We start from the raw sequence: 17581 nt of genomic DNA, 5'->3' as shown, positions 1-17581 counted from the left end.
TGCTCTTCTTTAAAGCAAACTTGAATTTTTCTTTTCTTTTTTTTTTTCATAGAACCATCTCTTTTATATTTTTTTTATGAATTCTTCTTTGTTAAGTACACATTTTAATAAAGCTATTGTTCAAGATACACAAGACACATCACGTCTTTCAAGATTCAAATTTTCTTTATTCTGTTTATCACTGGAGTTGGTGTTTTAAGCTTGTTTTGCTTTCCAGAATGTGCATATGATTTGCATTAACTGTCCTTGCTGTGGCAAAGAATCCCATGGTGCTAGTATTTCAGGGGTCTGTACCCAGTCTCAGCTTAGAACATCTAAACCTCACTTGTTTTGGTAGATGTCCTAAGTGGAATCATATAAATAAACCACTCATGAAGACCTGCATGGTGCCTGTATGTAATAGAAATTATTTGACTTAGAGAAGTGTAACAATGCTACAGTGGTATAAATATGAATGAAAGTCCTTTAAAAACTCAGCTACATGAATACAAATCATAGTTACAGATCTTAAAAAGCTGCCACTACCAGCAAATTTGAATTTTGAAAGACATGATGTGTCTTGTGCATCTTGAACATTACCTTTATTAAAATACATCCTACAATAAGAAGAATGCATAGTTTAAAACACAGTGGGTGCCAGAAGCTACATTAGACTTTCATATTTCTGACACAGTTTAACCCATGTGGGCCACTTTACATAGATTGGAACTTTTTTGTGGGCTGACTGAGTAGGGGCAGAGTGGAATGGAGATTGCTGAGGAGTGGACAGGAGAATCACTTCTCCACAAACTGTTGAGGTCGCATCAGAGGGGCCAGCAGATTTGCTACCTCCGGTGACGAACATGTGATCCAGCCTTTTTCAGGAATTGTTTTGGGGCAGCATCGCAGGGTGGGAGATGGATGTTAGCCCTGATTTTCCTGAGCAGTTTCTAGAAGAAGTAGCTTCATATAGTGTTTGATTTGGTTCCAGAACCAGAGCTGTAGTACACAAACCAGATGCTGAGCCTATTGCTGCTTTGGTACAGCCTAAGAGCCCATTTTCATCTGCAATGGGAAGAGGGGTTTGAGCCTCTGTTTATCCTTTGTTTTCTTTTCTTTTTGTGCTTACTTGCTTCTTCATCTCTAGAAGAATATAGCTATCATCCTCCTTGTTTCATACTTAACAACAGAAAGAAAAATGGATCAGATTCATTTTCTTTTCTAAAGATGCCCTCATAATGGCATTTAAAGAAGTTAAACTTGAAATGAAACACCCAGGCTAGTAAGGGATTATTGCATTGTCACATGCAGAACTGAATTTATAGCAGATTTTTTTTACTAAAAATGCTCTTTAGAAAAGTACTCTTTATTGTTAACACCTATCATAAATAGCATACCTGTAGTAATGATTTCTGATACGAAAGAAGAGTGGACACATTGCTTTTTATCATGTGAATAAAACATCCTCCATTCAAAGTAACTATTTTTGTGAAATATTTGATTGGAGCACACACCAGCATCTTTTTAAATATCAAGTACTGGGAAAAACGCAGTAGTCCAAATAAAAAAAGAAAAGAAAAGAAAAAAAAATTTTAAAAAGGCAAACAGAAAAAAACAACCCCAAGCTCAAAATCTTCATAATAATGATTTCTTATTTTAAACCATATCACAAACCTTACAGCTCACAGAAAATGACAAAACCTTCCCTGGACCATACTACCAGAGGAAAAAGAGATAGTAGGTCTTACATAATTTTCTCAAGTTAATTGTAAATTGTAATAGCTTTTCAAAATGAGAATGCTTCAGTTTGTGGCACTCATTTTATATTCATACAAACTGTATTTGGAGTATAAATATTTAACACCAGGACTCCACCGTTTAGAGTCTCTGTAGGCAGCGCCAGTATCATCTGTGGGCTGATTATAAGTAGGCTTGTAGTGAGGAGGATGTACAACAGTGTATTCCTGCTTTCAATATCTGGAGGACAGAGAATGGGTCAACTCTTAAAAAAACCCAAAGGGATTTCTGATGTTCAAGTTCACCAGATATTTGGGTTGCAAAAGAAATGAGGAATACAGATATTCTAAATCAGTGAGGGGGGAAGTGTCAGGGAGCTGTAGCAGCCTCTGTCATTATGCAGACAGATGTCAGCCCCCAAGGACATGCTTCTTTGGCAAAACCTGAAAAACCCAAGGTATAGCTTAGCAGGTAGCACTGCGGATGTTTTCTAGTGATACCTCTAGAGCAGAAACACGGTACACTCTCTTACTATCCATGGTAAAAAAAATATGTCCTTCTATACATTTTGAATTATTTTCATTTGGAGATCTCAAAATGGGGACATACTTAGCAACTCTGTCCTACAGTAAAGCTTCCATATGGTCCTTCTTTTTATCATGGGCATGATAAGGCCATGAGTTCCATTATTTAAATGGAAGATGGTTGTGTCCTTCAATAAGACAATGGATAATTTCAGAGAACTGAAACATTGTTTATTATAAGTTGTTCCTGCTGATTTTTAATCTTTCCACTAAAAAATGTAATATTTCTTTTAGGAGGCCTGGACACTTTATTCTTAACATGTGACTGCAGATATAGAATTCAGAGGGATTTGCATTTGCACCTGGTCTAAAAACCTTCACTTTTCTGATACTGTCAAGGAAAAGCAAAACTCCTTCTGTATTATTTAGTTACAGTGCATGTGGTCTTTTGTAGTATCCAGCACTTTGTTTGGAACACAAGAAGATTTTAAAAGCAGACATAGTTTTTATCTATTATGTTCTTCTACCATATTAATAGCTTTCCAGTATCTCATTCCCCAGTCTGTTGCCCCATCCCAGGTGCAAAATCCGGCACTTTCCCTTGTGGAACTTCATATGGTTGGTGATTACCCAGCCCTCTAATTTGTCGAGGCCTCTCTGCAGGGCCTCCCTGCCTTCCAGGGAGTAAACAGCTCCTTCCAGTTTTGTATTGTCTGCAAAACTTGCTCAGTATCCCTTCCAGTCCTGCATCTAGGTCATTGATGAAGATGTTGAAAAGCACAGTGTCTGTGGAACCCCACTAGTGACAGGATCCCAGTCCAATGTCACCCCTTTCACTATAACTCTTTGTGCCTAGCCTGTGAGCCAGTTGCTCACACATCATGTGATGTGTTCATCACGTGATGTGTCCAGCTATGTGCTGGACATTTTGTCCAGAAGGATACTGTGAGAAACAGTATGAAAAGCTTTATTGAAATTCAAAAATTTTACATCAAGTGTCTTCACTTGATCAACTATGTGGGTTACCTTGACATAAAATGAAACCAGGTTCAAAAAACAGGACTTTCCTCTCGTGAAGCCATATTGTCTGTGACCCACGACTGCATTGTCTTTCAGGTGTTTTTCAATATCTTCCAGAATAATCTTCTGCCTAACTTTACTGGGCACTGAAGTGAGACTCACCGGCCTGTAGTTTCTAGGGTCCTCCTTCTTACCCTTCCTCTTACCCCAGGGCAATGTTTGTCAGCTACCAGTTGGCTGGGACCTCTCTGGATTCCCAAAACTCCTCAAAAATCATTGAGAGATGTCTTGTAATAATATCAACCAGCTCTTTGAGGATTCTTGGGCAAATCTCATCAGGCCCTATAGATTTGTAGGGATCCAGCTGAAGCAGCAGTTCCTGCAGAGTTTCAGAGTTGCCTGGGAGCTGATCGTTTTCACAGTCATGGTTCTCCAGCTCAGGGCACTGAGATCCTCTTAGTCCGTCATCCTCGTTGAAGACAGAGGCAAAGAATGCATTAAACACCTCTGCCTTGTCTCTGTTTGTTAGGTGACCATCCTCATTCTGTAACAGGCTGATGTTATTTTTCTACTGTTTATTGACACTAATCTACTTGAAAATAAATAATGCTACAGAGAAATAGTACAGTTTCCTCAGTTTCACACTGGAAGAATGAGTCCTGGCTGCTGGCTCCTCTGTCCTTTAAAATGCTTTCATCCATCCTCAAATTTAAAAAAAAAAACAATAATAAAAAAAGTAGATCAGCAAATAGAGGAATTGTAATGAAAGCAGAGAAAGCACCGACCTCATTATTTGAATTATTTGTTTCAAGAGAATAAAGCTTAATCTATATCTAGAGCCTTTATAAACACACAAGTATGCTGAGTCAAATCTAATTATGGTATGACCAATTATTCAATATTATTATGTTTTATTAGCCCTGATTATACACTGAATGAAACATCTGTAGCCTTAACAGCAAAATTTAATTGAACAATTATATTGTTTAAAGAATGTACAACTGTGTACAATATAATCAGCTAGTCATAAAGTTTATGGGAATAATAGCCAGTGACAATCCCTGGATGTTTAACCATCTCCACAGCCTCTTTCCCTCTAGGTTCAGTATTATTCCTAAAAGGGTTGAAACTTGGTCAGTGACTTGAACAGTATTTTTTTTAAAGCATCAGAAAATCTTGTGTAGACCTGTTTTGTCTGCTGGTTGGTTCAGTATGATTTCATACGTAAACAGGGTGAAGAGCAATGCACACAGCAGAATGAACCCCAGGGTAATCCACCAGCTGTTGATTTTCTTCACAAAAGCCCCTATTGGGCTCTTTTGGATTTGTGACTAAAACAGTGTCGATATCTATTGCTGAACAGTGATTGCACAGCATCAAAAATTTTGCCTTTTCCCACTCTGTCCCTACCCCAGTGACTAGGCTGACAAGAGAGGATAGACAAGAGATTGGAAGATGACACAGCTGGGACAGCTGGCTCAGATTGGCCAAAGGGATTTTCCAATAGCACATAGAGTCATAACTCAGCAACTAAAACTGGAGAAGAAGAGGGAGAAGGAGAAGAAGAAGGAAAAGGAGAAGGAGAAGGTTTATTTTTCTGACACGATTACTGTGCAAAGGCTGGCACTACTCTGCCTCTGGGGGTGGTGAATAACTCCCTGTGCATTGCTTGGGTATTTTTTCCTTTTCTTTCCTTGACCTAGTAAAGTGCCTTTATGTTGACCATTGCATTTTCTCACTCTTGTCTTCCTATTCCCATTCCTCTGGAGGAGATGGAGTGAGTGAGCAGTGGGGGGTAAACTTGGCTAGCAGTCAGAGTCAACCCACCACAATCAAATCTGCATTTAACAAGCTTAAATTTCCTTCACACATCAGCATTTATTTTCATAAAACTTTCATAAGTTTTATGAAGATAATGTCACTACAGAAAGGTGATGGTTGGAACTCCTCATCAGATCATCTTACAGTGAGGAATGGAAAAAAAAGGCTTTCCTATTAGCCAGCACTATTGATAAATCTTAAAAACCTTGCCTTTTTTATTAAAAGCACTCATATAAAACAGATATTCCAGGGTGAATAAATTCTATTAATAATAATTCTCTTCTCTCTGTATTCCCCTTACTTCCCACCCTATATCCCTGAAGGAGGCTGCTTTTAAATCTTGTCAAAAAAAGTTATTTTAATGCCATTTTTTAGATGACTTGTTAAAAAAAGAGTTGTCCCCACCAGAAGAGGAGAATATATATTGCAAAATGTTCTTCTTTTTCAAGTACCATCCCAGTGATTAGAAAATTTTTAGTAATTACAGCATGCTATGCAAAATTTTGGTTACTTTTTAGGAAATCTACTGCTGTAGCAAAAATTATAGCTACCGTAATCTTTATTAAATCTATATATGGCCCCTACTAAGGCCAGATCCTTAGTATAAAATTCTCATTTGGGCCAAGAAGGCATGCAGACTTGCATCTGCTGGGAATCTCAATTGATTTAATTTTTTTTAAAAATTAAGGTTACAATACTAATATTAGTGTAATCACAGTTTTAAAAAGATGCACCAGCTCAGAACCCTTTCAACTGCAACAGGGATCAGTATCTCACTAGATCAGTCTGCCTCAGTAGATCAGCCAAGACTAGGTGTTTTTAAACTCCTTTTTACTTCAGGACATCTATTTCTGCAGAATCTTTGTGGTAGCACTGCTATCATTTGTATTTTTTAAAAGAGAACAACTAACTCTTTTCCTCATTATTGCAATTTTATTCTGTTTCACTTTGGTTTATTTTATTTAATTTTATTTCACTTTAATTTATTCAAGTTATTAAACTTCCTTTATCTTAACTCATTAATTTTATCACTTTCACCCTTCTTATTCTCTCTCCCCATCTTGATGGGGTGAGTAAGCAGCTGTGTGGTGCCCAGTTACTGGCTGGGCTTGTGACAAGTCAAGTAATAATGTTAGCTTGACAACTTAAACAAAAATCTGTTTTCATCTTTATGAAGGAAAAACATGATTGTCATTATTGTGTAAAAAAAATTTTCCACATTTGTGGAAATTCCAAAATTCCAAAATAAACCTTCAGTAAATTGAGGAACAGGATTTCTTTTACAGAGATGCCAGTACAGAGAGAAGAAATTTCCCAGGGTACTTCCATGTCTGAAGCACTAAAGATTTACTTTCTTATTTATTTTACAATACAAAATGAAGACATCAGGCACAGGGAAGACAATATTTTTTTTATATGTCGTATTATGAGTAAGCAGTACCTGTCATTTTTATAGTGTCTTATTTTTATTAAAATTAAAAAATCAAATTGTCTCTCCTTGCATGTCTCCTGGACTCCACAACACTTTCAAAAGCATCAATTTTATTAGATATTCATATTTTTTAAAGTGTTGCAGTTTGTGGATAAAGACAGAAGAAAAGACTGCAATAAAGTTAAAATATTCTTGTCCCTTCAGGTCTTCCTGTAGGACTTTTGGAAAAGCATTAATGAGAAAGGTTGGGTCTCTCCTAAGAATTAGCATATATGTGTAATTTTAGCAGGTTATTTTTAGATTTCTGAAGTTACAATAACCCGAATTTAAGTATCAGTAGTAAATTAGCTTTGAGTTACTGCAGCAATGGGTTTTGTCTTGTAGTATCTAACACTAACAAAAAAATTTAGAATCATTGATTATCTGGAAAAAGGAAAATGAAACACTAAGACCTGAGGGGAAAAAACTTTTAAGGTCCACTCAGTTCTTACTAATGTCACTAACACCTCTTCCCAGCAACTTCACAGTACTGTGGAAGAAATTTGCAAATATGCAATTTATTTGTTTTTGACGTTTAGATTTATAAATTTTTCTCAAATTATGTAAGTTGCAATTAAATTTAATATATACTTAATTTCTTAGATGCAAGTTATAAATTTATTGCAAAGATTCAGGTAAACAAAGATGGATAACAAGCTCAGTAGAGATAGCCAAATCAATGGGTTTTGGGGTTTTGGGTTTTGTTTCTTTTTTTTTGTTAGTTTTCCTGTTAATTACAGGAAGAAAAGGAAGAAGAACTTGAAAGCAGAATGGTGCAATTCTAATGAACACATGAAACAACAAAACAAAACTTTTCAAGGGTATTTTCAACTGCAAGCAACAATTACAAAATGCTCCCTGATGTGGTATTCACATTCTAAAAAACTAGATTGCTTGAACAAACCTGAGGGGGAACAACACATCCTGGAGAACTACTCAGACAGGATGAACTCATAGGTGATTAAAGAAGTTCCTGAGGTAAGTGCCTGTGCCCTAATTTTATCTCCTCTTATTTCTTGTATTTTTGGTGTGGTTTGTTTGTTTACTTTGCTTGCTTAGAAATTTGATTTTACTTTAAAATTCTCAAAGATAATTATGATGTGATTTTCAAGGCAATTCTTCTGGATGTTTAATGCAGTCAGTGATTCTCAAAGAAAAATATTAAATGCTACTGAGCCTGCCTACTCCTTGACTTAAGATACATCAGCTTAGCATGACAAAGAAATACAATTGTCTTTAATACTGTTAATGAGATATAAATGTATGTATATATGTGTATGTATGTGTAAACTTTGCTTGTAAATTTGTCAAACACACTATCCCTTAAGTGAGACTCTGTCCTTGTGTACTGTGATTTTGGCTGGGGTAGAGCTAATTTCTCCCCAGTAGATATTATGGGGCTGTGTTTTGGGTTTGTGGTGAATATGGTATTGATGTCCCAGGGATGTTTTAGCTATTGCTGAGCAGTGCTCACACAGAGTCAGGGCCTTTTCTGCCCCTCAGACCACCCCATCAGAGAGGGGGCTGGGGCTGCACAAGGAGCTGGGAGGGGGCACAGCCAGGACAGCTGACCCCAGCTGACCAAAGGGATATTCCAGATTATACGGCTTCATGCTCAGAACATAAAACTGCGGAAGAAGGAAGTGGCAGAGTTCAGAATGATGATTTGTCCTCTCAAGCAGCCATTATGTGTGATGGAGCCCTGCTGCCCTGGAGATGGTTGAACACATCCCTGCCCATGAGAAGAGGTGAATGCACTTGTTCATTTAGAGTGAGCAACTATCATTCTTTCCCAAACACTGGGTTCTGATTTCAGGAGTGCTCTCTGTTCTATTATGTTTCACACTGTGCCGGTTTGGCCAAATTTTGGAAATATATCCTCTGAGAGAAGGCAGGTTACAACCATCCCTCCCCCACCAGGTTCAGGAAAAAATGAATTTTCCTCAAAGGAAAGTGAAAGAGATAAAACCTATTTATTTAACAAACACACAGGAAAAGGATAATAATGCTAAATAATAAAACCTCTCACCGTGGAGAGAAACCTGGGAAAATTTCAGAGTCCTTCCATAGGTAGCCTCTCCCCTCCTCCTTGGAGCTGGGATGGGGTGGTGGGTCCACCTCCAGGGCCAAGGCCTTGGTGGAAAGTCCTCCCAATGTATTCTGATGTTGAAACCACCCAGCAGAGAAGGAGGGAAAAATCGGAGTCCCTGGAAAACAAAGTTCAGCTCTCTGGAGGAAAAGGAGCTGAAAAACAGGCCGAAAGCTGGCTGGAAAAAAAAAAAACAAGCCAGGTGCTTCCTCCTGCTCCTGCTGCTGCTGCTGTTAGAAGCAAGAGGAGTCTGTACCTCTGTGTCCTTGAAATATGAAAACAAAATGCAAACTGCTTTGAAGAGTTTGCTCGGTTTTTTTTCTCTCCCCCCCTCTCAGGCTCAGTTTAAAGGCATAGAAAGACACAAAAATAATCTCTGGGCATAGGGCAGTGATATGGGATACACATCATAAAGTCACCCCAAGACACACACATATGTTGCTGAGGAGGGTTTGCAATTACATTGAAATCAAGAACCAAAGCAGAGACCTGAGGGTTAATGTGATTGCAATTGAAATCACTGAGGCTTGTCGCCTCACAATCCTTTCTTACAGACTTTACTTTTAGTCATGTACAGAGATATGAGTAAAGCCTATAGCCTACTTATGAAATAGTCTTTGCTTTTACGTGTATCATGGAATAAAGCTCTTTTACCCTTGCTTCTGGGTTGGAATGCAGAGCACGTAAGCCAGTTTCCAATCTGTGATGCCTGGAGATGTTAGTTGGTCTGGACTGCATCATCTCAGCTCTAAAGTTGTTCAAGACAAGGCAAATTCTGACTTTCTCCCACAAGACTTTTCCCTGGGAAACATTCCCAACTACTTCTGATAGTGCCGATTTCCTGCCTTTTTAGCACTTACATATGTGCCGTGCTTCCTGAGACTCATTTGCTTGAATCAAGAAATAAGTTTGACGTTCAGATGAATGCATCTATATCCCCTCATATGTGTCCAGTGTCTGTACTTTTAGGCAGTTTTTTTCTGCTCCATACCAGAAGAGAGTTAGCTACTCTGAAGATAGTTCCCCCCCAAGAGTGATTAGGTAAGAAGCAGTTTTTTATATCCTGTGTTGCTGTGTTTGCTGGCTGAAAGCAAAGCAAGAGTTCTGCCACTATAGTCATCTGAAACTCAGTGGCTAAGGAGCCAAGACAGATTTTCTTAAAAGCATGCAGGCATTTAGAAAATCCAGTGTTACTTCCATTCCCCTGCCCTCTTTTTTAGGTAATAAAAGACCAGAGCGTTTGAATGAAACAGGGCATTTGAAATGTTGTAAGTAGTCTTTCCATTTTTTCACTCATAGACTTGTTTTGAAGGGGTTTTAGTGGTGGTTTTCAAAGATATTGAAGACATTACTTGTAGAAAAAGCAAAAGTCTCTCTTTGAGATTCTCCCAGAAGAGATCATCAGTACTTTTACAGGAAATTTATTTTTATATTCTGTAATTTTTTGAAGGCAAGATATAAGGGCAGATCTCAATCATAGATTCTGAAATACTTTATCTGCCTACTGACTTGTGGGCAGGTTTGAAAGCTAAAATGAGCAGCACACATTGCTTCCTTTCATATGATGAAGGAGACAGTGCCTGTACCAATTCTACAATTTCTGTAGAAGACTGTCTATGGAATGGGGCAGATAATTGCCTTTCTAATTTTTTTTAATGAACTAAATGAGAAAATTGATGTAATCTCACTCAAGTCAGTAGTTTCATGCATTTAATTTATTTTCTGTTGTTTTTCTTTCTAAACACATACGGAGCAGACTGCAAACAAGAGATAATTTTTCCATTTATTAATAGAATATTTTGGAGATAAATGTGATGGGGCGACAAAAGTTATGTGGAAGTAAACTATTGAGTGGTTCAAGGAACCTTATTTTCGTGAGCTATCTGTGGTCTTGCAGGTAAAATAGCTCAGTGAAAGAGTGAGACTACTTCCTATTATGTATGAGTGATTATGAACATGAAATGTCTTCTTCCTGGCTCTTTCTCAATTTTCTGCAACTTACCAGGAGAGTGAAGGGTGATCTGAAAAAAATTACCCTCAGTTCTTTGTCACTTATTTTGACTTTTCTCAGAGGAGCCAGCAAAGGAGTCTTTGTTAGCATCTTTTTTTACAGAAAATGGAGGCTGGTTTTTGCTATATATATTCAGTTGGCTGTGAAGATTGACAGAGCCTGAGAGGGATGAATGAAATTTCTGTCTTTTAATATCAGTGAAGGAGAAGAAAAAGCAGAGACCCTGTTCTCTGAAGGGTGGTTCAGATACACAACACACACAGGTTTAGCAACTTCTAGATTAAAACTGTTGAAAATAAATGGTGAAGCTAAAGTATACTATTTATATATATATATAATTATATTCTCCCTGTCTATCTTCAAATCCTGTGACCTCTTATTAAATTCAAAATTTTGCTTCATGTAGAGGCAGTTAAGTGTAATAAATGGACTCCAAACTTGGAATTGTCCAAAGCTGCCATAGAGACAGAGGAATGCTCACAGTGAAAAAGTCTTTTTTTTTTTTGTATTTACAGAAAATGTAGGGTTTTTGCATATTCATGAAACCTTTTCATTGTAAAAAAAACCCCAAAGTTAACCAAATATTACATTTTCTATCAAAACAAACATATTCTTATATTGAAAATAATGCCATATTTTCTACCTGTTTAACTAATAGTTTCCTTATTGTTTCTTTAACATATTTATTTTTTGTCAATGTGACACTGTTTTAAGAAATATGCCCCTTTCTTTCCCTCTTTCCATTTCAAACATTCACTACAGAGAGGCCTTTCCTCCTAAGGAACCACATAATGCCAGTGAGGAGTGAGTAATTTAATCTAGCTAAAGATGTCAACTAAGTAAGCACTTATGTTTGGGTCCCTTTTCTACATTTCCTAGAATTTCCTATAGTCAATAAGACCTTCTAGACCACTATGTATCACACCTGCCTCATATACCAAGATGGGATGAATCAAACTTTCAAGGTTTTCCTTTATTTTTGGTGTTTTGAATTTTCGAATAGATCAACTACAGTGAAATAAGAATAAATAATAGGATTCCTTCCTTGAACCACTAGGATTAAATTTGGTTGGGTATTAATATTCTTCCTTTACTACATCTGTCCATGTGTCCATTTTTTGATCTTTATCCTACTCTTCCCTACTGGTACTATTCCTAAATTGAATTAACAAGCCATTTTTAATTTCTGATTGCTTTTATCCACAAGAGTTGTACCGAACCAACCCTTACCCCTCTCCTTATTCTTACAAGAAATATCTTATTTCTCTGGTAAATTAAAAAATCTCCACCAAATGTAGTGAGTAATCTAAGTAAATATTTAAGCACATGACTAACTATAAGTAGTTTGGGAATTTATTACCATCAAAACGTTTTTCCACAGTTTGGAAGAAAATATTATTAGTTGCAAAATGACACGAAAGTATTTATTTCATATTGAAATACACTGGCGTATTTTCAACTGTAAATTTTAGTAGACATGAGCTTAAAAATCTTTAATGTACTTTGCAAAAGCAACCAGATATGTACTGGGAACTATAAGAGGAAAAAGTGTTATGAAAGATACTAGCTTTTCTAGTTTTAGGAAAACTACATCCTGGTTTTTGGTTGATATATAGTTCAACAGTATGCCCTAAATGATTTGATATTATGAAAATATTTATTTTTAAGAACTCTCTATGTGGAGGGGAAAACGAAAAGGTGAGAGGCTTCCAGTTGTTAAAGCACATATCCACCTTGAAAGAAATTTCATTGATTTTCTGCATGTATATAATAAATCTTTGTCATGAAATCACCAAATTGGAGGATACACATTGCTAAAACTGACCAAAAGATAATACTCAAACTGTCCTTGCTTGGAAAACCAGTGCAAATGTATGTATTATCAAATGAAGCTTGTAGATGTCTTTACAGTCTTGGGCCTCGTTTTTTGTGCATTAAAACAGTCTTGAAACACTTTAATTCTATAACTGAATACTTACATCCACCTTATGACTATTGTATTTGTCCAAACTGGGAGGTGGGACATTAAAAATTGCAATAATTTGATTGCAAATATTTGATTGATAATATGAAAGATGTTTTAATCAGGTAAAAATGAAAAATTAAAGATTTTTTAAAGCTTTTACTTATAGAAAAAGACCAGCTTGTATTGTGAACTAGTTTTTATAGTAATAGTATCTTCCATTATTTTCTATGTAAGATAGAAGACTAGCTACTTTGTAAATTTATAACACAATATATGCTAACGTTTTTCACAGTAGTGTTTTGCTATTGTGCATTGAGAACTGAATGGTAACTTTAAATAGTCTCTGAATTTTATAGTTTTGCAGAAACAAAACTAAACAAAAAAAAGAATTATAGTGCCACAAATTTTTCTTTGTGGAATTCCTAAGTCAATATTTAACTTCTACATTTACATCTACTTCTAACATTTACAGTAGTCTGCATAAATTCTGGGGTTTTTTTCCTCTGAAGGCTTCTACCATGTTTATACTATTTTTTGTTGTTGTTGAAAAACATAAAGAGATCAGTCTTGCATGTATTTGCAATCTTCAGGTTGTGGGGATGGGGGAAGAATTGATTACCAGTGTTTTGGTAGAAGGAGGGCTACAGGAGTGGGTTCTGTGAGAAGCTGCTGGGACCTTCCCCTGTGTCCATCAGAGATAACATGAGGTGAACTGACTGCAACCCCCATTCCTCATCATCTGCCACTGGAAGGGAAGGGGTACAGGAAACTAGGGGAAATGTTTAAAGATTTGTTTTTGTTCCTCATTATCATACCCTCATTTTCTCGGCAATAAATTATGCTATGTTCCCCAAGTCAAATCTGCTTTGCCTGTGATAGTAACTAGTGAATGATGTCTCCCTGTCCTTTTCTCAATCCAGAAGCCTTTTTTTATGTTTTCTCTCCCCTGCCCAGCTGAGGAGGGGAGGGATAGAGGAACTCTGGTGGACACCTGGTGCCCAGCTGGAGTCAACCCACCACACAATGTTTTACAATATATCTTTAAATTGGTGTTGGGAGAAGAAGAAAGGCAAGGACACCAACCCAATTTGCAAAAGACAGTAACAACTCAGCTATGCTAAACCAAATTAAGTTTAGGGTCAGGAATCATGGAGTAGAATAACGCAAACCAAGCTACTACACCATTCTGCTTCATTTAGTCTGTGATGATAATGTGGTATTGCTGAATGCTAAATAGATTATACACGGAAATTTGGGCTTGGAAGGAAAGCGCTCATCTTTTTTACGGCAAGGATTGAAACACCAAACAATATCTTGCACCAAATATTTAATGTTATAGGAGACATTCAGCAGCCCCCCAATCTCAAACTGAACGTAAAAGAAAGTTATTTTAAATTTACTGTCACAATTAATTGTTTTTTAGTGCCTTCATTGCACATTGCTGGAAATAATTTTCCTGCACTTGTTCTTATCCTTCTGTAGTTATTTCCTGAGTCTTAAAAAATCTGTTTTAAATTTAGCCTTGTGAAGAATCATTTCAGTGCAATCACTGGATGTTGTTGAATATAATTTTCCTGCAGCCAGTCTAATTTGTGACTCTTATATCTATGGCTCAGTCCTTTCCATTAAAGGCAGCCCCTCTACTGTTTGTTCCACTACTAGTCATCCAAAAAGTACTGGAAACATGTCAGCCTCAAGAAATTTGTATAGGAAAATGCATATATTGTAGGAAAATACATTCCAGAGGAATACATTTTACATGGGTTTGAAAAGCCTAAAACTAGTAACTCAAGCGTCATGAAAAAAAGAAGTAACTGTTACTATATTCTGCAGCTTGTGTTGAGGTCTTTGTCTCCCTTCTCACTCCTACTCTGCTCTATAGTTATACAGTAAACCATCACTAATCAGGACTTCACTCATCCCTATACACTGCAGATTGCAAGCACACACAGAAAATTCTCTCTTCACACTTTTTAGCAAAGACTTTGCAGCGCATAAAGATTTAGTAATTTGATGCATCAAAAATATATTTAAATATTTATATACAAATTCTATTCATGAGGAATTTATTTTTTCTTAATAAACAGCTATTTTTAAATTTCTATTTCTCTACACAAATAGATATCCTCCTAGGTGTTCCATCCTGCAGACAGAGCTAGTAGTCATACACACAGTTAAAATCAGTTGTCATTTTTAACATCTCCTGTGGCTTCAAGTCTCACACTTTCTATAGCCATTGTATCTAACAGTTGTAAAAACAAATCATAACAACTTTAACGGTCCCATCAGCATGTTTTCCCCCACAGGGACCTTTGTTCTCATTAAAAAAGTGTTCTCAGTAAATTTTTCAGTGAGGATTTTCCATGTTGAACTGCACATACCATCACAATATAACATTCTTCCCGCAGAATTTTAGTAGCATTTTATTTTGGGGAAAAGAAAATATAAGAATCAAAGTAACAGCTTTAAGCACCTAAAAAACGTCCTATAAAACTTACCAAGATCAATATTAGAAATTAAAAGTTTGAACAAAAACTACTGGAAACACTGTATTTGTGTTTGATAGTGGCTAGTCATAGAATAAAATACAAGCAATAGTCAGGAACTGAGGATGAAACCCAAGATTCACTCTAAGGGGTGGCCAAAACGTGGAATCATGGAATCACAAAATTGAGTTTTCTCTTGAATTATGAAATTTTTGTATTAGTTTGTTCTCCAGAGGCCCAGTATCAGTGATATGGGTATTTGCCATACAATCAAGCTTACATTAAGTCAGGATGTTCTCCAGAGAGGTGAACAAAGCCATTAAAAAAAAAAAAAATAGTCCGTAGGAACATAGGTCAAATGAGAAAAGTACATACTAAACAGTTACTTATTTAGTTACTAAATAGTCCATAGGAACATAGGTCAAATGAGAAAAGTACATACTAAACAGTTACTTATTTAGCTAATGATGCAAGCAACCATTCAAACCAAAATGTAAGACTGAATCATCCCACGCATGCACAAAAGAAGCCAGTCAATGGTTAGAATTGATAACTTAGCATTTTTATAGTATTTGTATGCTTACCTTTTCCATCTGAACATCCTTGTAAAATATGCAATATTTATGTGGGGAAAAAATGCCTGAAAACAGAGGTATGATCCTCCTTTCTAAAAGGCAATATTGGCTGAAAAGTTTTGACCTCCTTCAGTGTGTGAGTTTGGATTTTTTCTGTCATTATCTGGTGCCAGTCGTTCAGCCCTTCATGAGAAGCCCCAGCTTCTGCAGGCTGTGGGCCAAGGACAGGTGAGTGGGGCAGGCACCAGGGCAGGGATGGGCACCTACTGCCCCTGTGCCATCCTGTCCCCTGGGAGGGTTTGGTGCAGGACCTGGAGCACCCTGTGCTTGAGGGGCAGCCAGATGTTGAATTCCACCCCAGCTATTGATTGCAGCGGTGTAACCATGGTTCGGGGGTATTTTAGTTTCCCCTCTACTTTGCTGAGCATCTTCCTCCCCCAGCCAGAGCTTGGCACCCTCATGCACCTGCTGGTATCTACACAGCAGTCCTAAATTCAGGAAAAACTGAACTTCACCCCCAGTACCAGCAGTTAAAGATATTTTTCAAAGGCTCCAGTTAAACATAGCTCCCTGAAAAACTATTTCTGTCAGAGCAAATGGGGACCGCGTTGTTTTCTTTTGTTTTCCAGCTGCTCTTTTGCGCTGTGGCCTGTACTTAATCCTCTGTGACATGTGGCCCAGTTTATTCAGTGCTAATGAGAGGGATACATGGCTGTGGATATAGCTGTGATACCTGAATTTCCAGACTGCAGGCTCAAACCTACACACTGTGCTTCCTTTCACTCTCATCCCTCTCTCCCCTGAAGCGTTTAGTTTCTGTGTTTGTGTTTATTGGGCAGTGCAGTTATGGAAGTCCTCTCTCCAGTGCAATATGTAAAATACTGGCTGCATTGTCAATGTAGAGGTATATGCACATATGCATACAAACACCTTTTCTTATATTCATTAAGAAGTGGCTGGAGAGAAAAGTATAGGGAGTCTGTTATTCCCATAAGTATTATACAGGTCAGATGAAATAATTTTTTTCTCTGCAGTGATTGAGATTGTTGTGGTGTTCCTCTAACCCTGTTTGTCATCTTGCCTCCTCAGGAATTATGTCTATCGCTGCTTACTTTTAAGAATCTGAACATAAATACTCATCAAAATAAAATATGTTTTTTAGGTTATGTGGTTTTTAGCAAGGAAGGCACTGGGATTTGTTAGATTTGACATGTTTACTTCGCTCTGAGGCTAAATGTAAAATATAATACATTTAGCTATTTTACATGTAAGCATTTATTTTGTAAAGTTGAGAGAATGGGTTACAATTGTTAAACATAAGTCATAGCAGCAATATGAACTAAATAATTCGTATATTAAATTGCATAGTAGTAAAGCCAACAAAACATAACACTTTTTTTCTAAGATTTTGGTCACCAATGCTGAGGAAGTCTGCACAATAAATTTTGTTGTTGTAATTATTACAGTAGCAACATAGCATCTCTCGCAGTCCCAGATTGGGACTTTGAATTCCCTCTGCACCATGTTAGCTACATTAAATCAGGCATTGGCAATGACATGTAAGCTTTGTCTTTCTATTACTGCAATGATTATGAACCTTTGGTCTAGAAAACAAAGGCTAGTTACGCTTGGGAACTATTCAGATAGTAAAAGAATAATTCTTGCCCTAAAAATATTCCAATCTTCTCTCCCATCTGAGAAGGGAGTTTGTGTATGCAAGTTCCATTACAGCAAATATCAGCCACCTGAAATAAGTTACTAGAAAGGATAATTACTACCAATTACAGTTAATACCAACACAATGAAAGGAAATGAGAACCATGCAGGATTGTTTATGAAAACAAAAGGGGAGTTTATAAATGTTATGAGAAGGGAAGGTAGAAGTCATTCCTCAAGGTCCTA

Source organism: Coloeus monedula (assembly GCF_965178545.1).
Source record: "Coloeus monedula genome assembly, chromosome: 4".
Taxonomy (NCBI): Eukaryota; Metazoa; Chordata; class Aves; order Passeriformes; family Corvidae; genus Coloeus; species Coloeus monedula.
Note: the sequence above shows the minus strand (reverse complement) of the source record.